Source organism: Pongo abelii, chromosome 4 (assembly GCF_028885655.2).
Source record: "Pongo abelii isolate AG06213 chromosome 4, NHGRI_mPonAbe1-v2.0_pri, whole genome shotgun sequence".
NCBI lineage: Eukaryota > Metazoa > Chordata > Mammalia > Primates > Hominidae > Pongo > Pongo abelii.
Window position 1 is genome coordinate 184,942,859 of NC_071989.2, and position 25,256 is coordinate 184,968,114.

General features: G+C 45.7%; 1 pseudogene; it reads left to right on the top strand.

The window, feature by feature from the left end:
* Window positions 1-397: 397 nt before the first annotated feature.
* LOC112133503 (olfactory receptor 1D2-like) lies at window positions 398-1,648 on the top strand (annotated as a pseudogene).
* Window positions 1,649-25,256: the final 23,608 nt, after the last annotated feature.

The following is a 25,256-nucleotide window of genomic DNA, read 5'->3' on the forward strand; positions in this document are numbered from 1 at the left end:
GAGGTCAGAGTTCGAGACCGGCCTTGCCAACGTGGTGAAACTCCGTCTCTAGTAAAAATATAAAAATTAGCCAGGCATAGTGGCAAGTGCCTGTAATCCCAGCTACTCGGGAAGCTGAGGCAGGAGAATCGCTTGAACCTGGGAGGCAGAGGTTGCAGTGAGCTGAGACCGTGTTGCTGCACTCCAGCCTGGGCAACAAGAGCAAAATTCCATCACAAAAGAAAAAAAAAAAAAGCACTGAGTAAAAAGCGACAGTTGTTACAGATTGAAGCTCTGTTCATTTATATAATTGCAAATGAACTGCAATCTGATTCTGAACATAAAGCAAGCCTGGACTCTGCTAAGTGATTTTCCCCTGTGGTCTGTGTAGCCTGCTATCTCCCTGAGCTGTAGTGGGATGTCCAGGGGTAAAGAGAATGAGACAAGAGTTGGTGAGTTCCTCTTGCTCGGCATCACCAGTGACTCAGGGCGGCAGCAGGCCCTCTTCTGGCTCTTCCTGTGTATGTACTTAGTCACTGTGGCTGGAAACACACTCATCATCCTGGGCATCGGCTCCAACCCTCGCCTGCACACCCCCATGTACTTCTTCACCCATCTCTCCTTTGTCAACATCTGCTTCATCACCAAACTGATCCCCAAGCTCCTGGTCAACCATGTGGCAGGAACATGGACGATCTCCTTTTTTTTTTGAGACAGTCTTGCTCTGTCACCCAGGCTGGAGTGCAGTGGCCCGATCTCAGCTCACTGCAAGCTCTGCCTCCCGGGCTCACGCCATTCTCCTGCCACAGCCTCCCGAGTAGCTGGGACTACAGGTGCCCGCCACCACGCCTGGCTAACTTTTTTTTTTTGTATTTTTAGTAGAGACGGGCTTTCACCCTGTTAGCCAGGATGGTCTCCATCTCCTGACCTCATGATCCGCCCGCCTTGGCCTCCCAAAGTGCTGGGATTACAGGTGTGAGCCACCGCGCCCGGCCTATGGACGATCTCTTATTCCCAGTGCCTGACTCAGATGTACTTCCTCATCTCCTTTGCCAACGTGGACACCTTTCTGCTGGCCATCATGGCACTGGACCACTATGTGGCCATCTGCAGTGCCCTGCAGTACTGCTCCATCATCACCCCCGGCTCTGTCAGGGGCTGGCCGTGCTAGTGTGAGTAGGCTCCAGCCTCATCTCCCTGGTCCACACGGTCATCATGAGCAGACTGGCCTTCTGCTCCTCCGTCCAGATATCACACTTCTACTGTGACGCCTACCTGCTTATGAAGATTGCCTGCTCACACGCACGTCAATCAGCATGTGTTCCTGGGGGCTGTGGTCCTGTTCCTGGCTCCCTGTGTGCTCATCTTGGTCTCCTACATCCGCATCGCTGCAGCCATCCTCCGGATTCCATCTCCTACAGGAAGGCGCAAGGCATGTTCCATATGTAGCTCCCACCTGTCTATGGTCACCCTGTTCTATGGAACTGTCCTGGGGATCTGCATACGACCCCCAGACTCCTTCTCAACCCAGGACACCATAGCAACCATCATGTACACTGCGGTGACCCCTATGCTAAACCCCTTCATCTACGGCCTGATGAACAAGGAGGTCCAGAAGGCCGTGAGAAGGCTCTTCAGTAGGAGCTCACACCCATCATGGTGCTGGTGAGTGCTGGGCTGACATCTGGGGAGGTTCAAGATAGGAGGAAACAGAAACTGACTCTGGATGTCACCTCAACACCACTTCCTTCCACACACCAATTTAGACTATTTTTAGAGAAGGGAAAAAAAAACTGAAAGTGGGAGAAGAATTAGAAGAGAATTTTACTATTATTAGAAGAGATATGTCTATCTCTGGGAATCTAAATCAGCTGCAGGTAACAGAAAATCCCAATTACATCTATTTAAACAAGACAGGGATTTATTTTTGTCTTCCATAATGACAGTTCCAGAATGGGAAGTCCAACGCCAGAAACGTGGCTCCTTCTAGATCCCTCCTCCACCAGCCATAGAGTGAGGCTTTCATCCCTGTGTTTCCAAAATGGCTGCTGGGGATCCCACCATCTTGTCCTGTCTCAGCGGAAGGATGAGGAGAGAAAGGGCAAAGAAATTTATCACTTTCCAGGGATTTCCCAGAATCACCACTCAGCATCTTCTTTTCACATCTCAATGGCCACCTGCCTGCCAAGCAGGCTGGGAAAGGTCGTTGTCATGTGTTGCTGTTGTTTGTTCACTTGTTTGTTAGGGTTAGATACATCGCCACTTCCAATAAAATAGAGATTCTCTTAGAAAGGATGAAAAGGAAGTGGATAATGGACAAACAAAGGGAAGAAATGCTGCAATACCTGACTTATTTTGCCACATTCACAGATGTGAGGTCATATTGTTATTTTAGGAGTTTTGTACATGGATGCCCTCTGGACTGACTGTGTGTTAGGAGACAAACCAGACGGGTTTCCACACTCCTGAGGCTACAGAATCTGAAGACAAATCCTGCAGTTCTCCTAAACATCAGAGTGAGGTTCCTTCTGGTGGAGACAAGCAGTGTGAGAAAAAGTGATGGGCAGATTTAGTGGCATTAACTTTTTGTGAGACTATAATTTTTTTGAGGAGGAGTAGATTTTATTTGAGATTTGTTTTTCCTCTGTGGGAACCTCTGTGTTTTGTTTGTTTGTGACAGAGTTTCACTCTTGTTGCCCAGGCTGGAGTGCAGTGGTGCGATCTTGGCTCACCACAACCTCTGCCTCACGGGTTCAAGTGATTCTCCTGCCTCAGCCACCCAAGTAGCTGGGATTACAGGTACACCCCACCATGCCTGGCTAATTTTTGTGCTTTTAGTAGAGACCAGGTTTCGCCATCTTGGCCAGGCTGGTTGCAAACTCCTGACCTCAGATAATCTGCCTGCCTTGGCCTCTCAAAGTGCTGGGATTACAGGCATGAGCCACCGCGCCCAGCCCCTCTGTGGGAACTCAATATGGGGAAAAACTTATACTGTTAAAATTTTGCACATTGTACTATTGATATAAACTGCTCTTAAAGCACCAAAATACTCCAAATGTAATAAAGGAGACAATGAAGCATATAGTAAAATAGCAAATATTTCACAAGGCTTTGTGGAATATATATTTCTAGGTCCAATATCAAGGGCTAAATCAATACAATTTGTAAAAAATCAGCTGCATGAGACTTTTTAATTGCTATGCTTTCTTATTCTGATGTTTTGACATTGAGGGCCTCTATAATGGGAGAGGGACTGCCCCTCTGAGAGTTAGGTAATTCCTAGAGATAGCAAACAACTCAACCAGGGTGGTGCCTTTGACATGCAAGCTCATCATCCCAGAACCCAGACCACTCCCAGCTCCTCACTCTGGGCCAACACTCCTGTTCCATAATCATCCCAGGTCCAGGTATCAGGCCACTAGGTACAGATCCTATGCCCAGAGCTCACTGAAATTACTCAAACCAGCCAATCCTAAACCTGTGTAGCCTGCCTCTCCCATTCCTAACTGCAGAAACCATAACAAAGGATCTTCCTCATGTTTTCTTCTTGCTTCGTCTACCTCCTGACCAATGCTAGTACTTCCCAAGTGGCCCACCGTGGCATGCCGTGCCTCCTGTTTCTAGCAATCTCTGATAGAAAAACTTCTTCCTTCAAGACAGTCATTTCTGTGTCTGTGTGTCTTACCATACCTGATGAAAACAAACCCGGGAAAATGTTTATCCCGACGTGATTGTTTGTTTTTGTATTTTTAGTAGAGACAGAGTTTCACCATGTTAGCAAGGCTGGTCTCGAACTCCTGACTTCAAGTGATCTGCCCACCTCGGCCTCCCAAAGTGCTGGGATTACAGGCGTGAGCCACCTCACCCAGCCCTGATGTGATAGTTTTATAATTGAGAAGATCCAGTATGCTTGGAGTGGTGAAGCAGGCACTTAAGGTGTGAATCAAAGGTTAATCAAACTGTGATTGATGGTGATACAAACAGGAGACAGGGAAATACTGGGTAGAAGAGGGTGGTTCCCTGGCAAAGGCCCCACCCTCAAGCCTGAAGACCTGCAGCCCTAAGTGAGGACAGGCATTTCTGTTTTCATGCCCCAAAAGTTGCCTTTTGGCCCTCCATGCCCCCCATCCTGTGCTCATATAAACCCAAGACCTGGGGGTACAGACACAAGTGGCTGAATGTCGAGAGGAGCAGAGGAACAGACCAGCAAACACCAGCAGACCAGCAATGGCGGAATGACACAGCAGAGAAAGGGAGAAGAGGACGTCTAGACACCGAGGGGAGTTCAGCTGCGGACAGTCGGGCTGACTCCAGGGGAAGACACCTTCTCACTCCATCCCCACTTCCAGCTCCCCATCCATCACACTGAGAGCCACCTCCGCCACACAATAAAACCTTGCACTCATCCTTTCAGCCCACGTGTGATCTGATTTTTCTGGTACACTGGGCAAGAACTCAGGCTGTCACACTGGCCCCCTGCCCTTGCAAAAAGGCAGAGAGTTTATTGAGCCGATTAACACAAGCCGTCTGCAGATGGCAAAGCTGAAAGAACACACTGTAACACATCTCCACATGGGCTTCAGGAGTCGTAGACACCCCACCCTAGGCACTGCCATGGGGCCAGAGCCCAAAAGCACTCCCCACAGCCTCTGCACCTGCCCGTCTGCATGCTCCCTCTACGGGCTGGAGCAGCCATACCCCTGTTGCATGTCCTGCCAGGGGGATAAGGGACCTCTCCAGTTTCAATGGGAGAGTAAACTGGGACAAACTTTCTAAAAGAAAATGTAGCAATTTTTACTAAAGCCAAAAAAACCTGGCTCAACAAATCATATTTTAGGAATTTATCATTAAAGAAACATAACAAGTTGTTACGATGTTCATTATACTATATTGATAATAATAAAAAGAAAAGATTTAGATGTCCATTGGTTTGGGAAGTGTTAAATAAATTATTATTTTGTTCTTAAAAATCATGACAATCTATACTTACTAACATGGAAGGATGTCAAAGATACGCTCAGTTTTTTAAAAAAGCAAGTAAAAGGGCAGAATAAATGACTCTTTGTACACATAATCATGCACAGAAAAATGTTAATAGATATATATAAACTCTTAAGGATGAGTATCTCTTAGCGAAGGGTAATTTTCATATAAAGTACGAAAATTTCATCCAAATATTTCATCCAAATATTTTAAGGGAGTGTTTTTTCTCTTATAATCAGAAAAAAAGCAGTTTCATTTATTTAAAAACTACAAAAATACTGAGGGTAGTACACAGAAGCCTGTCACGTACATGTTCCTTCCAGTTTGCCTGACCCAGGAGGAAGGCCCAGCTGTGATAGGTGATGGAGCAGCACGCTGGTGGTTGGCTTGAGGAAGTAGTTCTACAGGGCAAGCCAGAATGGAGAGAGGGATATCATGCAAAAGGGCAGAGTAGGGAGCTCCAGGGTCAGCACCCCCACCAAAGCAATGACTGACCTTGAAAGAGCAAATGGAGTCAATGATTTTGGAATCCTGGAACCTGATTGGACCCTTAGAACAACCAGTGGAGTGCTTCACAAAGCGGGAGGCTACTGCGCTTTGGTACGAGAGCAGCATGTATAATCAGCTACCACCCCTCCTCCCACCGTTTCTCAGCCCCACTGGAGGGTCAGGCTGCTGCTAGATAAGAAAGCCGGGACCTTGTCTTGCAAATCTGGGGATTGTATAATACGTATTGGGTGATCTGAATAGTATTCTGAGGGACCAAAGCAGACATCAGCCTTGGTTTCATCCCACTTCGCTACAGTAGCTTCTCCAAACCCTTAAAGAGATAAAGCCCCTTTTTGTCCCCTTTTTGGAGCCAGGCACTTAAGGGACTCTCATCAGTTGATGCAAATGGAGGGCTCACTTCGTTTCTTTCCTTTTTCTCAGGGATTACTGTCCTTTACCGTTTGATGCCCAGTGTCCTGAAACCATCAACTCATACATTTTGTCCATTTTCAGCCAGAAGATAAGTTCACTGTTACTCCATTCTAGCCAGAAGTGGACGTCCAAATAATTTTTATTTTTTTGAGACAGAATCTCTCTTTGTTGCCCAAGCTGGAGTGCTATAGCGTGATCTCAGCTCACTGCAACCTCTGCCTCCTGGCTTCAAGTGATTCTCCTGCCTCGGCCTCCCAAGTAGCTGAAACTACAGGCACGCGCCATCACGCCCAGCTAATTTTGTGTGTGTGTGTGTATATATATACATATACACATATATTTTAGAGGAGACGGGGTTTCACCATGTTGGCCATGCTAGTCTCAAACTCCTGACCTCAAGTCATCCACCAGCCTTGGCCTCCCAAAGTGCTGGGATTACAGGCATGAGCCACCACGCCCTGCCTAGATAATTTATTTTTGACAAAGACCTCAATGCAATTAATTGAGGAAAAGGGCAGTCATTGCAACAAATGGTGCTGGAACAACTGGATTTCCACATGGGAAAAAAGTAAACTTCAATCCCTACCTCACGTCATACACGAACATTACCTCAAAATGGATCACATGTAAGGGGCAAAACTGTAAAGGTTCTAGAAGAAAACAAAGGAGAAAATCTTTACAACCTTAGTGGGTGTAAAGGTTTCCTAAATAGGACACATAACTTCTAACTATCAAAGAACAAAGTGATAAGTTGGACTCTATCAAAATTAAAAATTTCTTTTCACCAAAAGATATCCTTGGCCTGGCGTGGTGGCTCACACCTGTAATCCCAGCACTTTGGGAGGCCAAGGTGGGCAGATCACCTGAGGTCAGTAGTTCAAGACCAGCCTGGCCAACATGGTGAAACCCTGTCTCTACTTAAAATACGGAAATTAGCCAGGCGTGGTGGCAGGTGCCTCTAATCCCAGCTACTCAGGAGGCTGAGACAAGAGAATTGCTTGAACCCGGGAGGCGGAGGTTGCAGGGTTGCAGTGAGCTGAGATTGCGCCATTGCACTCTTCTCCTGGGGGACAAGAGTGAGACTTCGTCTGGAAATTAAAAAAAAAGAAAAAAGATATCCTTAAGAAAATGAAAAGGCAAAAGCAAGCCACAGACCAGGAGAATGAATATGAGTATATATATATAATATATATAATATAAAAATCGTTTATATAATGTATTCTGGGAGGATTTTTACCTATAATATATAAACAATTCACACAAATAATTAAGACAAACAATGTAATAAAAATGGGCAAAGGACTCCTTGTAATTTGGGTCAGGGCAGACTAGCTGTGATTCAGGTCCCTGAAGGACATGAAGCTATGCCAACATTGGATATACGTAGTGCCTGCTCACAGTGAATGATTGCTAGTAAAGTTCATAAACAACATGAAATATTCGGTAGCAGTGCACATGCACCTGCTAATGTATACAATCCAAACAGGCATTTCAGAGGGCTTCTCATCTGTGATGCCCAGAAAAGACAAATAAATTTGTCAAGAAAAAGCTAAGGGAAGTTAACTATTAAGTAAATCTGCCCAAAAGGCAGTTTAAGTTCATAGACTGTCATGAGGTTCGGTGAAGTTGAATTGATGGCTAGGGAAATAGAAAGCCACAGCTCTAATTGGGGCCTCCAGCATCAGCAAACTCCTGACTCTCTTTAGACAGGCTGAAACCCTTTGCTGTCAACTAACCCACATTTCTAGAAATATTTGGCATTGATTTTTTTTTTTTTTCTGAGACAGAGTCTCACGCTGTCACCCAGGCTGGAGTGCAGTGGCATGATCTCAGCTCACTGCAACCTCCACCTCCCAGGTTCAAGCAATTCTTCTGCATCAGCCTCCCAAGTAGCTGGGATTACAGGTGTGTGCCACCACGCCCAGCTAATTTTTTTAATTTTTTTAGTAGAGACGGGGTTTCACCACGCTGGGCAGGCTGGTCTTGAACTCCTGACCTCAGGTAATCCACCCGCCTTGGCCTCCCAAAGTGCTGGAATTACAGGAGTGAGCCACCGCACCCAGCCTGGAATCGATATTATTTTGATATTATATTCTGGGATCCATGGAGTAGCAAGTTGAGCTCCAAACTGATCCCACAGTTCATCCGATTAGTGGGTGAGATCAGATAGTGACCAGAGGTGGAAAGCATGCAATCTTTGATGATAAGAAGACAAAGAATTATTGCCTCATTAGTACGGTGTAAAGGCTATATCATGGGCCAGGCAAGGTGCAATCCCAGCACTTTGGGAGGCCAAGGCGGGTGGATCACCTGAGGTCAGGAGTTTGAGACCAGCCTGGCCAACATGGTGAAACCCCGTCTCTACTAAAAATATAAAAATTAGCCAGACATTGTGGTGGGCGCCTGTAATCCCAGTTACCCGGGAGGCTGAGGCGGGAGAATTGCTTGAGCTTGGAAGGCAGAGGCTGCAGTGAGATAAGATCACACCACTGCACTCCAGCTTGGGTGACAGAGCAAGACTCCATTTCAAAAAAAAAAAAAGAAAGAAAAGGAGGGGGGGCAACCACAAGGTGGTTCCAGTCACGCTTGGGCTCATCCCCATGTGAAAGCCTCAGAGAGTGGCACCTGGCAACTACATCTCACCCCCATCATTCCCACCCTGCAATGTGCAAGCCGAAAGGACCAGGCATGCGGATGAAGAGCAAGGAGGGCAGGAGGCCTAGGACACCATTGTCTGGTGTGCTATATATGAAATGGCCGGGTCCTCTCTAACCTCCAATCCACTAGGAGAAGCACCCAAGAACTCTCCATGAAGGGTATGCAAGAGAGAAAGAGCAGATGTCTGCCAGCTGCACACAGTGCTGGGTGGACTGCAGAATGGCCTGACTCAAACAGCTGCTCAGTGTGATGTGATCCTGGCACCACAGGTGGGAATGTGGCAAAGGTGCCTGAGCTTCTGTGGATGGCGGTAACCTGAAAAGCCCGGCAAGAAGTCTGGCGAAGTTGGCTGGAATATAACCAATGATCTGTGCTGCCATGTAAGGAAAAATGTTGCTGATGCAAACTAAAAAAAGAAAAGCTTTCCTGAAGTAGTAATTAAAATAGGCTTTTGAGAGACTAAAAATATTGACTGGGTATTTTAACAATATGAACCAGCAAGATGTGAACATAACTTTGTTCTTTTCGGACTGGGGAGAGTTGTGTTTCCAGATTTGGAAACATCCTACTTTACTCCTGGAACAACATGGAGTATGAGAAAGGAGTGAGACCAAGGAGAATCTCAAATTTCTGACCCGAGTAGCTGAAAGGACAGAGTTGTCATTAACTGAGTTTTTTTAAAAAGTAAGCCAACACCGGGCGCAGTGGCTCACACCTGTAATTCTAGCACTTTGGGAGGCCGAGGCAGGCGCATCACAAGGTCAGGAGATCGAGACCATCCCAGCCAACATGGCGAAACCCCGTTTCTACCAAAAAATACAAAAATTATCTGGATGTGGTGGTGCGTGCCTGTAGTCCCAGCTACTAGGGAGGCTGAAGCAGGAGAATCGCTTGAACCCGGGAGGCAGAGCTTGCAGTGAGCCGAGATCCTGCCACTGCACCCCAGCCTGGTGACAGAGCGAGACTCCGTCTCAGAAAAACAAAAACAAAAACAAACACAAACAAAAAAAAGTAAGCCAACACCAAGTCCTGTCCTAATGTCAACAGGACTTTGGGTGATACTGACATGTCAGTGTTGGTTATTCAGTTGTAATAAACATACCTCTTTATTTCTTTTCTTCCTCCCTTCCTTCCTTCCCTTCCCTCCCTCCCTCGTTTCTCCTTCTTTCTTTTTCTCTTTTTCCTTCCTTTCTCTTTCTTTTTCTTTCTTTCTTTTCCTTCCCTTTCTTTCTTTTTCTTTCTTTCTCTTTCTTTTCTCCCTCTCTCTTTTTATTTTTCCTGGGTCTTGCTCTGTCACCCAGGCTCTCGAAGCTTTCATCTCCCAGGCTCAAGCAATCCTCCCACTGCAGCCTCCTGAGTACCTGGGACTACAAGCACATGCAGTCTCGCCATTTTGCCCAGGCTGGTTTCCAATTCCTGGGCTCAAGTGAGCCTCCCACCTTCGGCATCCCAGAGTGCTGGGATTGCAGGCATGAGCCACAGCACCTGGCCACTCAAATGTACTAATCTTGCAGGATGTTAACAGGTAGGCTGTGAGTGTGTGGGACAAGGGGCTATGAGAACTCTCTGTACTTCTGGCTCCATTTTCCTGTAAACCTAAAAACAGCTCTAAAAACTAAAATCTATTTTTTTAAATATGGGTAAAACTGATTTGGGAGACAAGACAAAATATCCTATTTTAAAAACATGTTAATTTTGAGATACCTAAAAGAGACACTTGCTAAAGTATGAAAGTGATCAAGGAAATGGGGAGATGTGAGTCAAAGGACACAAAATAGCAGATATGTGGGATGAACGAGTCTAGACTTCTAATATACAACATGAGGGCTAAGGTTAATACAATTGTAATGTACTAGGGATTTGTGTTCAATAGATTCTAGCTGCTCTTGTCACAAAAGTAACTACGTGAGATGATAGATACGTTAATCAGCTTCACTACAGTAACTGCTGTACTAGCTATATGTATCCCATAATATGTTGTAATCCTCAAGTGTACACAATAGCATTTATTTTTAGAAAACAAGTGATACTATACTCTGGTTTGATATGTTATTTCTGTCAATTAATACTACATTTTGCAAGTTAAGCATTGTCATACTATTAGATAACACTGCTTACAAAATTATTATGGATACTATGGAATTATTTTGACCCAAACAATGACCTAATTTTCTTTTTTTTCTTTTCAAAGAGTCCCCCTCTGTCACCCAGCCTGGAATGCAGTGATGCGATCTCAGCTCACTGCAACCTCCGCCTTTGAGCTTAAGTGATTCTCCTGCCTCAGCCTCGCGAGTAGCTGGGACTACAGGCATGCACCACCACGCCTGGCTAATTTTTTTTTTTTAATTCTTTTTAAATTTTTGAGGTGGACTCTCACTCTGTTGCCCAGGCAGGCTAGAGTACAGAGTACAATGGCGCAATCTCGGCTCACTGCAACCTCCGCCTCCCAGGTTCAAGCGATTCTCCTGCCTCAGCCTACCGAGTAGCTGGGATTACAGGTGCACATCACCATGCCTGGCTAATTTTTGTATTTTTAGTAGAGACAGGGTTTTACCATGTTAGCCAGGCTGGTCTCTAACTCCTGGCCTCAAGTAATCCTCCCGCCTCGGCCTCCCAAAGTGCTGGGATTACAGACCTGAGGCACTGCACCTAGCCACAATGACCTAATTATTTAAGGAATAAATGGGATGTTAATGGCCCATTTTATAATTCAAATCCTGGTGATCATGAGTATATTAACTTATATTTTTTTCTATATTAAAAAAAAAGCAGTGTGTTATTACACTACAGTTTTGCAAGATGTTGCCATTGCAGAAGCTGGGTGAAGCATACATAGGATGTCTTTGACTATTTATTATACCAGCATGTGAACCAACAATTATCTCAAAAATCAAACTTTAATTTAAAAAAAACAAATTAACCAAAGATCAAAGGAATAGATGATAGGGATAGGTAATGAGTTAACAAAATCCTTTATCCATCTCTGTAAAACAATTTGACCTTGGGTTAGCTTACTACTGCAGTTCCCCTACCTACCAAGAAAGCATGTCAAAACTATGTTCCTAAAGCAACTTATTTATAGTTCTGATTGCCTTGGTAACCTGCTAAAAACACTCATCAGTTTCACTACTAGGCAACACTGCTTATGACAAACCTGACTCCTGATTGGTAAACTGTATCTGAACTTGGCAAGTCCCTTGCAGGAACACTGAAAACCACACTCAATATATTCACAGGTTATTATAAGATAGTGGGTCTGGTAGGGCTTAGGGCTTCAAAGCCAGTGTGAGTTCTTCTTACCTGAGCTGTCACTTGACACATCAGAAGAAACAGCTGCTGAATATGCTGAATACCTGTGCGTGCTTTTTTTGTTTGTTTGTTTGTTTTTTTGAGACAGAGTCTCACTCTGTCACCCAGGCTGGAGCACAGTGGAGGGATCTTGGCTCACTGCAACCTCCGCCTACTAGGTTCAAGCGATTCTCCTGCCTCAGCCTGCCGAGTAGCTGGCATTACAGGTGTGTGCCACCACACCTGGCTAATTTTTGTATTTTTAATGTAGGCAGGGTTTCACCATGTCGACCAGGCTGGTCTCAAACTTCTGACCTCAGGTGATCCACCTGCCTCGGCCTCCCAAAGTGCTGGGATTACCGGTGTAAGACACTGCACTTAGCTGCTTTTTTTTGTTTGTTTTTTAATTTAGATTTTCTTTTTTTGGAATCAGGGTCTCTCTCCATCACCCAGGCTGGAGTACAGTGGCACAATCATGGCTCACTGCAGCCTCCAACCGCTGGACTCAAGCAATCCTCCCACCTCAGCCTCCTGCATAGCTGGGACTACAGACACACGCCACCGCCACATCCAGCTAATTTTTAGGTGTGTGTGTTTGTGGTTTTTTTTTTTTTTTTTTTTTAGAGACAGGTTCTCACTATGTTGTCCAGGCTGGTCCTGAGCTCCTAGGCTCAAGTGATCCTCCCTCCTCAGCCCCCCAAAGTGCTGGGATTACAGGTATGATCCACAAGCCCAGCCTGTATGTGCTTCTTAAAAGACTACTCTCACTGATGGACAATGTCTGACACAGACAATCTCACATGCTGTGCTCCCTGCATTTAATCCAAACATCATTGAAGCAATGTAATAGTGTGAGGCAATGTAATAGGTGAAGTTGTGGCTGCTGAGCCAGAAGATATTTCTGAACACTTGGTCAGGAGGATGATCACCCAAAAGTTACACCTATCTAATCTTTGAAGGTCCAATCCATCATCTAAGCTCTTCATGTTAAGATGCATGGGTATGTTTATTAACCATATTTATTAACCTCTCCCTCTTGGGACAGAAAACGTTTACCTCAACTTAAAGACTGTTGTTCAGATTTGTCCTTCTGTGTGGGTCCCAGCTGCCTGGTGTCTGGAAGCCTTGGGAACACCCTGGCTCTGTTCCTCCAACACAGAATCATGCGCTTTGTGAATGTGCTGCTTTAGGCATTCAGCTGCAGGGGAAAACTTTAAAGGTTGTCTTGAAATATTTGCAGAGAATATTCTGTGGTAGCAAGACATTAACATAACACAATTTGCTGTTACTTGGTCTTTGCTAAACAAGCTATTGCTACTTGGTGTTTGTTAATGAAAGGAGCTCTTAAGACTCCTGTGAATTTGTCCTGCTTAAAATATATTATATTGGGCTAGGCGTGGTGGCTCACGCCTGTAATCCCAGCACTTTGGGAGGCCAAGGCGGGCAGATCATGGGGTCAGGAGGTTGAGACCATCCTGGCTAAAATGGTGAAACCCCATCTCTACTAAAAATACAAAAAATTAGCTGGGCATGGTGGCACGCACCTATAGTCCCAGCTACTAGGGAGGCTGAGGCAGGAGAATTGCTTGAACCCAGGAGGCAGAGGTTGCAGTGAGCCGAGATGGCGCCACTGCACTCCAGCCTGGGCAACAGAGCGAGACTCTGTCTCAGAAGAAAAAAGAATCATATCATATCAAACAGGCAGCTAAGATTGAAATGCTGCCACCCATAGGATTCCTCATTGGAGGTGACTAAGACCAGCATAAGTCCGTGTTATTTGTACCACTAAGTCATAGTTCTCAGACTGATGTATTGCCAAACCAAGAAATGGAAAGTATTAAGATAATGTCAATAATAATGTGAATGAGAATAGAGTAAGTGTGGACCACTTGTTAGAACTGGCTCGATTACAAATGTGTTGCTCAAACCTAATAGCTTTAGTCTTCTTCAATAAGATTAGATTTGGATTTCAATTAGTGTTATTAACTGGCATGGGTATAATGATATGCTGAACCTGTAATATGATTACAGGTTCAGGTCATTATTTGTTATATTATTAGACAATTCCTGTTAAATGTCATAGAAGAAAAATGTAAAAGATAATTGCAGAATCGGAACCGTGGGATGAAGTGGAACTTGACACACTGATGTCTCATGGGTGGTAGAGCAATTTGCTCCCAACTGGGACCATCTGAAGGCACAAGGCTGTGCCCCAGCTCAGGTCCACAGCTAAACAATGAGAAACATATCAGCAGAATGCAGAGCCTCTCCTCTGGTAAATTACTTGAGATGAAAGTTCTTAACCAACATGAACTAACTGAACTGAGTTTGATAAAATTCAGCTGGGCCTTTCAGAGGCATTTCCCACTAGTAGAACCCTCATTTGGGAAAAGTAAATTTGCCAGGAGAAAGCTAAGAGAGGCTACGTTGAGTTAACTTGAACAAGGGGCTAAGGGACAGTTTAAGTTTATATGGCATCTAGAGGTTTGATGAAATTTAATTTACAGCTGGGAGAATAAGAAATTGCTCTGTCTACTTGGGGACATCCAGCATCACTGCAATTCTCGACTGTCTTCAGACCTGCTTGTATCCTTTCCTACCAAATAAGCATGTTTCATAGAGACTTCTAAGACTGAGTTGCTAATTTGCAAGAGACTTGAGCAGACATTTTGCAAAGGAATATATACAAATGGCTGTAAACACATGAAAAGCTGCTCAACATCATCTGTCTTCCGGGAAATGCAAATTAAAACTACAATGAGATACTACTATATAGTCAGGCTAAAATGAAAAAGATGCCACTAGCAAGTGCTGGTGAGTATATCAGCAGTCAGAACTCTCATACACTGCTCTTGGGGGTGTACAGTGATATAACCACCTTGGAAAACTATAGCAGTTTGGAATAGAGTTAAACATCACCTACTGCTATGGACAGAATGTTTGTGTCCCCTCCTAAATTCATATCTTGAAGCCCCAACTTCCACTGTGATGGTTTTGGTGACAGGGCTTTTGGGAGATAATTAGAGTTAAAGCAGGTCATGAAGATGGGGCCCTTGCAATGGGATTAGCATCCTTATAAAAAGAGACTCCAGAGAACTTGCCTTCTCTCTTCCTGTGTTGTAATTTCTTTCTAATGTGGGCTTGAGGCATCTCTTTTTGGAGAGTGGCTACAAATTATAACCCTGCCCTCACAGGGCACCAGGGATATTGCTCATAAAAGGAATGTTTACAGTTTACCTTTCACAGGATCCTTCTTGATCCTGGCAGGTGGCCTCATGCCCAAGTGCCCAACCTGTGACAGATGTCCCTTTCACAGGAAGCTTGTATATAGGTGACGATGCCCTTATAGCTGTTGCCTGACCTGTGTTCAATTTATTCCTACCAAGACGGCCACTCTCTAGGGCAGCCCTGATGAGGAGGGTTGGGTTCGGGTGTGTCAGTCAGGTGAGACACAGAGCGTGTGCAACAAAACACGTGAAATAGCAGGAGTAGTTGATTACTTACAGATCCCAGAGAGAGGAGGGCACGATGCCTACCAGGGCCAGCAGGAAGTGGGAAGCCATTCAGGATACCCACATTTAGCCAGCAGGTGGGGACTGAAAGAAACGGGACCTCTAGGACTAAAGCCTTTATTGGGGTCCAGGGTGTGACCCCAGCAAGTTTCCCATAGGAAGCTCTAATTGATGTGTTTACAGCAAGCAGGCACGAGCTCCAGGTGGTCATGCTGTGACTGGGAAGTGGGCACTGTGGTGTATCTGGGCAGACCACCCAGGGTGAGGGGTCAGAGGGTGAGTCAAGTACGTTGGATCTAGCTGCCCTCCAGGGAGGTGGTGCCCGGGAGGCGGCTGTACATGGCAGATATCTGAGTTGACCACTTTGAGGAACTGGAAGGAGTTAAAGAACTGGCAATGGTGTTAAGGGTAATTATGCCATGCTTCTGGTATGAGAAAGTCCAACTTAAATTCAAAACGGGGGCTGGGCATGGTGGCTCATGACTGTAATCCCAGCACTTTGGGAGGCTAAGGTGGATGGATCACTTGAGGACAGGAGCTCGACACCAGCCTGGCCAACATGGTGAAACCCTGTCTCTACTAAAAATGTAAACATTAGCCACGCGTGGTGGTGCACGCTTGTAATCCCAGCTACTCGGGAAGCTGAGGCAGAATCGCTTGAACTTGGGAGGCAGAGGTTGTAGTGTGCCGAGATCGCGCCACTGACTCCAGTGTAGGTGACAGAATGAGACTCTGTCTCAAAAAACAACAACAACAACAAAAATGGATTCCATGGCAACATAAAATTGTAGGAATTCACTACACCATGCACCTGCACAAAGAAGTAATCACATGTACACACATAGGGAGACAACTTGTAGGCACAAACCAAGAGAAGAGGCCTCAGAATGAAATCCTCCTTGCCAGCCCTTGACCTTGGACTGCCCAGACCAGAACTGTGAGAAATTTCTGTTAAGTTACCTAGTCTATGGCATTCTGTTATGGCCACACAAGCAGACCAATATGCCTAACCAACAACCATCAATTCTGTCTTCGGTATTTGTCCACAAGAGATGACATCCATGTCCACTACAAGACTTGTACACTAATGTTCACAGCAGCCTTACTCACAATAACTTCAAAACAATGCAAATATCCATCAATGGTAACTGGAGAAACAAACTGTCTGTGTGTGCAGTGCAATACTCCACAGCAATGAGAATGGAACTACCGCTATGCAGGGCAGCACGCATGAATCTTGTGAGTGATATAATTTCATGAAAGATACCAGACGCAAATAAAGCACAGACTATATGATTCCATTTGTAGGAAGTTTTAGAACTGGTGACATTAACCTATGGGGGAAGAAGTCGGTCACCGATTCAAGAAGTACCTTCTTGGAGAGCACCAATGTCCCCACGGAGAGCTGCCAAGAGTCACCAACCAAAAAAAATAGAGAGATGGATGGAAAGCTCCCAAGCTGCAGGGCTCTTCCCACGCAGAACCAGAACGCAAAGGTGTCCTTTTCTGGACACCACAGAAAAGGAACCAACACCACAGATGTGGACAGGGGCCGGGAGGAGGAGGAACAGGGGTCCCCAGTGGGAATCGGTCCTCCAGGGATGGTTGGGGATTGCATGCAGTGGCTGTGCTTCGAGCGCTCTCCCCAGCCCCCACCACTGGACAGATTGTTTTCAAGATGTTGGAAGAACTTTTCTTAAGACAAAGAGAATAATCTACGGGTTTCAAAGTCAATGGCATCACATATTTCAACATCATCCAGAAAACAGCCTATCCTGGTAAATCCTGTCTCTGGTTATTCCTCACAGACTCAGCCCAGCTCCCAAGCAACGTCAAAGTCAGCTTCCCCTGGGAATCCAGTGAGTGTCTGCTCCCATCTTCTCCTTAATGAACAGCCAGTCTGTAGGCTTTAAATGTAGTCTGCCACTGTCTGTTTAAATTGTTGTGTAAATTCACACACACAGGTGCACACGTGCACACAACAGCTTCTGTCAGCTTGTGGGGACATCCATTTTGTAAGCAATGCAAATTAAAGCTGTGATCCAATCTGGGTGAACCTCCTCCTCCCCGACTTAGAATCGAAGCACAGCGTACTGGGGCCAGGAGCTGGGGGACGACAAACGCAACCTTTGAAGACCTGCCTCTAAAAAGAGTCAAGTCTTGTCTGTATCAGCAGAACTTAAAATTAAAAGGAAAGAGCCACAGCTCTCAGCAGCTCTTTAAAAGGTTAAAATTGGCTGGGTGCAGGCTGGGTGCGGTAGCTCACTCCTGTCATCTCAGCACTTTGGGAGGCCGAGGTGGGCGGATCACGAGGTCAGGAGCTCGAGACCAGCCTGGCCAAGATGGTGAAACCCTGTCTCTACTAAAAATACAAAAATTAGCTGGGCACAGTGGCAGGCACCTAATTTTTAAAAATCAGCCAGGCGTGGTGGCGGGCACCTACATGTAGCCCTAGCTACTCAGGTGGCTGAGGTGGGAGGATTCCTTGAGCCCAGAAGTTCGAGGCTGCACTGAGCCGAGATCGTGCCAGTACACTCCAGCCTGGTGATAAAGTGAGGCTTTGTCTCTAAATAAATAAATAAATAAAGTGTCTGGAAATTGTCCTAAGGGCATACAGCAAATGAAGAAATATTTATTCAAGAAAAGGAAATCTACAAAAATTCAGAAAGAACCGTGAGTCTCTGTGATGCTGAGCTACAACCCACTCCCTTCTCCTCCTTCCTCCAGCTCAGAGTGATGGAGGCTCTGCTCCAGGTAGGTCGGGTTAAGAGTAGGTGGTTCCCTCCTTGCTCAGCTGCCACTCAAGCTCACCATGTCACACTGGGAGGCATGGGCTGCCAGCATTTCTCATCCCCTCTCTTGAGGAACCACACAGAAAAGAACTGAAAAATATAGTTAAAGAATCATTAAAGTAACCAAAATGTGACACTGGAAAATATTTACTGAATGCAAAAGAAAGTAGTAAATAAGGTAGGAGAGAACAAAGAAAGACATGAGACATACAAAACACGAATGACAGACACAGATCCAACCAGATCCAACCATATAATAAAATCCTTAAATGTGAACAGATTAAACAATCCAATTAGAAGGCAGAGATGTCAGGCTTGGTTAAAAAACAAACTATATGCTGTCTACAGGAAACACACTTTAGATTCAAAGATACAAACAGGCTGAAAGTAAAAAGATGGGAAAAAGACATACCGTGAAAACAGCAACCATAGCAAGCTGGAATGGCTATATCAATATGAGACAAAATAGACTTTAAAAATGTGACAAGAGGCCGGACGTAGTGGCTCATGCCTGTAATCTCAGCACTTTGGGAGGCGGAGGTGGATGGATCACTTAAGGTCAGGAGTTCAAGACCAGCCTTGCCTACATGGTGAAACCCCATCTCTACCAAAAATACAAAAATTACCTGGGTTGGTGGCAGGTGCCTGTAATCTCAGCTACTAGGGAGGCTGAGGCAGGAGAACCACTTGAACCTGGGAGGCGGAGCTTGCAGTGAGCAGAGATGGCACCACTGCACTCCAGCAGGGGTGAGAGAGCGAGAGACCCTGTCCCCAAAAAATAAATAAATAAATAAATAATAAAAAATAAATTAAAATGTTACAAGTGATAAAGAGGGACATTTTATAATCAATAAAGTGTCAATTCATCAGGAAGACACAACGGTTATAAACATATGCAACTAACAAAAGAGACCCAAAATATGATGCAAAAATGAACAACAGAATTGAAAGGAGAAATGGACAGTTGAACAGTAATAGTTAGAGACTTCCATACCCAACTTTCTTTTTTTTTTTTTTTTGAGATGGAGTCTCACTCTGTCGCCCAGGCTGGAGTGCAATGGAGCTCTATCATGGCTCACTGCAAGCTCCACCTCTGGGGTTCACACTATTCTCCTGCCTCAGCCTCCCAAGTAGCTGAGACTACAGGTGCCCGCCACCATGCCGGGCTAATTTTTTTTTTTTTTTTGTATTTTTAGTAGAGACGAGGTTTCACCGTGTTAGCCTGGATGGTCTCGATCTGCTGACCTCGTGACCCACCTGCCTCTGCCTCTGAAAGTGCTGAGATTACAGGCATGAGCCACCACGCCCAGCCTTCCATACCCAACTTTAGAGAACAGATACAACAGCTAGATGAAAGATTAACAAGGATATAGAAGATGTGAACACTGTTAATCCAACCAGACTAATAGATATCTACAGAACACTCCAACCAACAGAGGCAGAACATACATTCTTCTCAAGCACACACAGTACATTCTCCAAGACATACCATGTGCTAGGCCATAAAAGAAACCTCAATAAATTTAGAAAGATTGAAATCATATAAAGTACATTCTGTGGCCACAGTAGAAATTAGAATTCAATAACAGAAGACCATTTGGGAAATTCACAAACATAGAAAAATTAAATGTCACACTCCTAAATAACAAATAGATGCTATGGTTTGAATGTATCTCTCAAAACTCATGTGTTGAAAGTTTAATGCCCAATGGAACAGTATGGGCAGGTGGGGACCAATGGGAGGTGTATAGATCACGAATGGAAACGCCACTATAAAAAGGGCCCATGGAAACGGTTTCTCTCTCTCTCTCTCCCCGCCCCCACCTCCTGCCATGTGAGAACACAGTGTTTCTCCTCTCTGGAAGACACAGTGCTCAAGGCACCACCTTGGAAGCAGAGAAACCAGGCCCTAACCTGCCAGCACCTTGATCTTGGATTTCCCAGCCTCTAGAACTATCAGAGAATAAATTTCCATTCTTTTTTTTTGAGACGGAGTCTCGCTCTGTCGCCCAGCCTGGAGTGCAGTGGTGCAATCTCGGCTCACTGCCAGCTCCACCTCCCGGGTTCATGCCATTCTCCTTCCTCATCCTCCCGAGTAGCTGGGACTACAGGTGCCCACCACCACCCCCAGCTAATTTTTTTTTTTTTTTTTTGTATTTTTAGTAGAGACAGGGTTTCAATGTGTTAGCCAGGATGGTCTCGAACTCCTAACCTCATGATCCGCCCGCCTCGGCCTCCCAAAGTGTTGGGATTACAGGTATCAGCCACCGCACCCGTCCAGGTTTGTTTTAAATTTATTGAGGCTTGCTTCATGACTGAGCATGTGATTGATCTTAGAGAGTCTTACCTGTGCAGATGAGAAAAATGTACATTCTGTGGTTGTTGAGTGGAGTGTTCTTTAGAAAACTATTAGGTCTAACTGGTCAAGTGTTGAGTTTAAGTCCAGTTTCCTTGTTAATTTTCTGTGTTAATGATCTGTCTAACGCTGTCAGTGGGGAGTTGAAGTCTCCCACTAGTACCGTGTGGTTATCTAAGTCATGTTGTAGGCCAAGAAGAACTTGTGTTATGAATCGGTTGTTCCAACGTTGGGTGAATATATATTTAAGATAGTTAAGTCTTGTTGGATTGTACCCTTCATCGTTATGTAATGGCCTTCATTGTCCTACTTAATTTTTATTGCTTTACCGTTTGTTTTATCTAAGAATAGCAATGCCTGGGCTGGACGCGGTGGCTCAGACTTGTAATCCCAGCACTTTGGAAAGCTGAAGCAAGGGGATTGTTTGAGCACAGGAGTTGGAAATCAGCCTGGGCAATGTGGCAAAACCCCATCTCTACCACAAAATACAAAAATTAGCCGGGTGTGGTGGTGCACACCTGTAGTCCCAGCTACTCGGGAGGCTGAGGTGGGAGGATCACTTGGGAGGTTGAGTGCAGCGAGCCATAATCACACCACTGCACTCCAGCCTCAGTGACAGAGCCCATCTCCAAAAACAAAAAAAATAGTGACTTTTGCATGATAGATATTTCTCCATCCCTTTACTTTGAGCCTGTGGACGTTGTTACACGTGAGATGAGTCTCTTGAAGATGGTGGGTCTTGCCACTGGATCAGAGATTTAAGTGTAGGGCCTCAAACCATAAGAACTCTAAAAGAAAACCTAGGAAATACCATTCAGGACATCAGCCTTGGGAAACAATCTATGACTAGGTCGTCCTCAAAAGCAATTGCAACACCAACAAAAGTTGACAAGTGGGACCTAATTAAATGAAGAGCTTCTTCATAGCGAAAGACACTATTAACAGAGTAAATATACAACCTATGAAATGAGAGAAAATATTCTCCAACTATGCATCTGACAAAGGTCTAATATCTACATCTGTAAGGAACTTAAATCGACATGCAAAATATAAATAACCCTATTAAAAAGTGGGCAAAAGATATAAATGGACACTTCTCAAAAGATACACAAGCAGACACACATGAAAAAATGTTCAGCATCACTAATCATCAGACAAATACAAGTCAAAACCACAATGAGATACCACCTTCCTCTTGCAAAAATGGCCATAATTAAAAAGTCAAAAAACGGTAGATGTTGGTATGAATGAGGTGAAAACGAAACACTCTTACTCTTCTAGTGGGGAATGTAAGTTAGCATAACCACTGTGGAAAACAGTATGGAGAGTCCTTAAAGAAATAAAAGTAGAACTACCATTCAATCCAGCAGCCCCACTACTGGGTATCTACACAAAGGAACAGAAGTCATCATGTGAAAAAGGCACATGCATATGCACGTTTGCACAATTCACAATTGCAAAGACGTGGAAGCAACTTAAGCGCCCATCGACCAACGAGTAGACAAAGAAAATGTGGTATATATACACCACAGAATACCACTCAGCCATAAAAAGAAACAAAATAATGCCCTTTGCAGCAACTTAGAGGGAGCTGGAGGCCATTATTCTAAGTGAAGTAATTCGGGAATGAAAAACCAAAAATCATATGTTCTCACTTAAAAGTTAGAGATAAGCTACGCCGATAAAAAGGCCTAAGAATGATATAACTGACGCTGGGGACTCGGAGAGGAAAGGATGGGAGTGGGATGAGGGTTAAAAGACTACATATTAGGTGCAGTGTACACTGCTCAGGTGATGGACCCACTAGAATCTCAGAACACATCCACGTAACTGAAAACCACCTGTACCCAAAAACTGTTGAAATAAAAATAAAATTTAAAAAGTAATTATTCCTGGGGATCTGTTTAAAATGCACTCTGTTAATATTCCATGACCCGACTCTTTTAAATTCCCATTCAAAACCCTACAAATACTCAGAAACAGATTTAACATCTCAAACCATTGCAAAAACAAATTCGCTGGGCATGGTGATAGGCACCTGTAATCCCAACTATTTGGGAGGCTGAGGCAGGAGAACTGCTTGAACCTGGGAGGTGGAGGCCGCAGTGAGCCAAGATCACCGCACTGCACTTCAGCCTGAGCGATAGAGTGAGACTCTGTCTCAAAAAAAACCAAACTTAAAATTAAAAAATCACCCAAAGACAATGACTGTTAACATTCCTGGCTGGTGTATTTTCTTCCTGCTCCTGTTCCTTGTTTTATTTTATTTTATTTTATCTATTTATTTATTTATTTATTTTTTTGAGATGGAGTTTCAATCTTGTCATCTAGGCTGGAGTGCAATGGTACGGTCTCGGCTCACTGCAACCTCTGCCTCCCAGGTTCAAGTGATTCTCCTGCCTTAGCCTCCCCAGTAGCTGGGATTACAGGCACGTGCCACCACGCCCAGCTAATTTTTTGCAGTTTTAGTAGAGATAGGGTTTCTCCATGTTGGTCAGGCTGGTCTCGAACTCCCAACCTCAGGTGATCTGCCCTCCTTGGCCTCCCACAGTGCTGGGATTACAGGCGTGAGCCACCACACTCGGTCCCTGTTCCTTTTTTTACATGGAGGTGACATTTTCTGCTCCACCTAAGGAAGGTCATGGCCTACACATTAATCTACATCACTTTATTGAAATATCATGACAGCCTGGCATGGTGGCTCATGCATGTAATCCCAGAACTTTGGGAGGCCAAGATGGTAGATCTCTGCATATGCGGGTTTGAGACCAGCCTGGCCAACATGGTGAAACTCTATCTCCTCTAAAAATACCAAAAAGTTAGCTGGGCGTGGTGGCGCATGCCTGTAGTCCCAGCTACTTGGGAGGCTGAGGCACAAGAATTGCTTCAACCCAGGAGACAGAGGTTGCAGTGAGCTGAGATTGTGCCACTACACTCCAGCCTGGGTGACACAGTGAGACTTCAAAAAAAAAAAAAAAAAAAAAAAAAGGGAAAGAAGAAAGGAAAGAAAGGATCAAAGAAAAGAAAGGAAAGAAAGGATCAAAGAAAATAAAAAAGAAAACAGAAATATCATGACAGGCACCATCACTCTAATTTCACCAACAGGGAAATTAACGCCTGGGGTAGGTTAAAGGTCACAGAGCTTAGAAGGGCCAGGACTGAATGTGAATGCAGGTCCCTGAGGCCAAGTTCCAGAATCTCACCACGCCAGGATTCTTTCAAGGAAGTTCATTCCCTCATTCCTGTACACTTTCACTTAAGCATGCCAAGGGCCTTGTGGGTCCTGGCCTGTGACAGACCAGGGGTGACAGAGTCTAGCTGGCAGTAGTCCTGCCATCAACCAGCTTCCATTCTAAAGGCTTAATGTCTGCAGCCCAGGCCCAGCATGAGTGAGTGGGGAAGGCGATATGCCCCTTCAAAAGGACTCACTCTCTGCCCAGCTGTCAGCACCTTCCGGGTCCCCTCAGCTCTCAGATCGAGGTCACCCTCTTCCCTGGTGGCCAGTGACTGAGGAAGTGGTATCAGGGCCTTTTCTGTCTAACAGGGGACTCCTCTGTCAGGCACTTAGATCCAGAGCTCCTCTGCTGGTGCCCTCTGCCCAATCCAGTTCCTCCCCATTTTTTTTTTCTTTTTGAGACAGGGTCTTGCTCTGTTGCCCAGGCTGGAGTGCAGTGGCATGATCATAGCTCACTGTGGCCTCCAACTCCTGGGCTCAACAGATCCTCCCACCTTAGCCTCCTGAGTAACTGGGAATACAGACACCACCACACCAGGGTAATTTTTTTTATTTTTTTATTTTTTGTAGAGACAGGGTTTTGCTATGCTTCCCAGGCTGGTCTCAAACTCCTGGCCTCAAGAAATCCTCCCCCCTTGGCCTCCCCAAGTGCTAGGATTTACAGGCATGAGCCGCCAGGCCCAGCTCCCTTCCTCTCCTTTGCTCTCCTAACTCCATCTCAGCATCTGCCCCTGAGGACCAATGCAACAGGGCACTCAGTGCATCTGTGAACCTCCCATCAGTCCTGTGATGGACTACTGTCCCCTCTGGTGCATTCTTTGTCCCCATCAGCCTAGTAAGCTCCAGGGGCTGGCAGCTGGCACAGAGTAGGAGGCTGCACTCCCTGACTTTTCTATGCTGCACACAGTCCTGTGCCCATCCTGTCCTCAGACCTGCCAGGGCCATGACCAACCTGCCAAGGGTGTGAGAAACTATGTGACCCTCTAGGTGGAGGTGGAGCAGGCAGAAGGTAGGGGCAGCTGCTGCCCCAGTAGGTTTAGAGGGAGGGTGGGGTGGGGGTGTGGCAGGGCCAGGCAGGTGAGGGTGTGTGGGTGGGGGTGTGTGGGTGAGGGTGTGTGGGTGAGGGTGTGGGTGAGGGTATGTGGGTGGGGGTGTGTGGGTGAGGGTGTGTGAGTGGGGATTTGTGGGTGGGGTGTGTGGGTGTGAGGGTGGGGGTGTGTGGATGAGAGTGTGGGTGGGGGTGTGTGGGTGGGGGTGTGTGTGTGAGGGTGTGTGGGTGGGGGTGTGAGGGTGGTGGTGTGTGGGTGAGGGTGTGTGGGTGGGGGTGTGTGGGTGAGGGTGTGGGTGGGGGTGTGTGGGTGGGGGTGTGTGTGTGAGGGTGTGTGGGTGGGGGTGTGAGGGTGGTGGTGTGTGGGTGAGGGTGTGTGGGTGGGGGTGTGTGGGTGAGGGTGTGGGTGGGGGTGTGTGGGTGGGGGTGTGTGGGTGGGGGTGTGTGGGTGAGGGTGTGTGGGTGAGGGTGTGGGTGGGGGTGC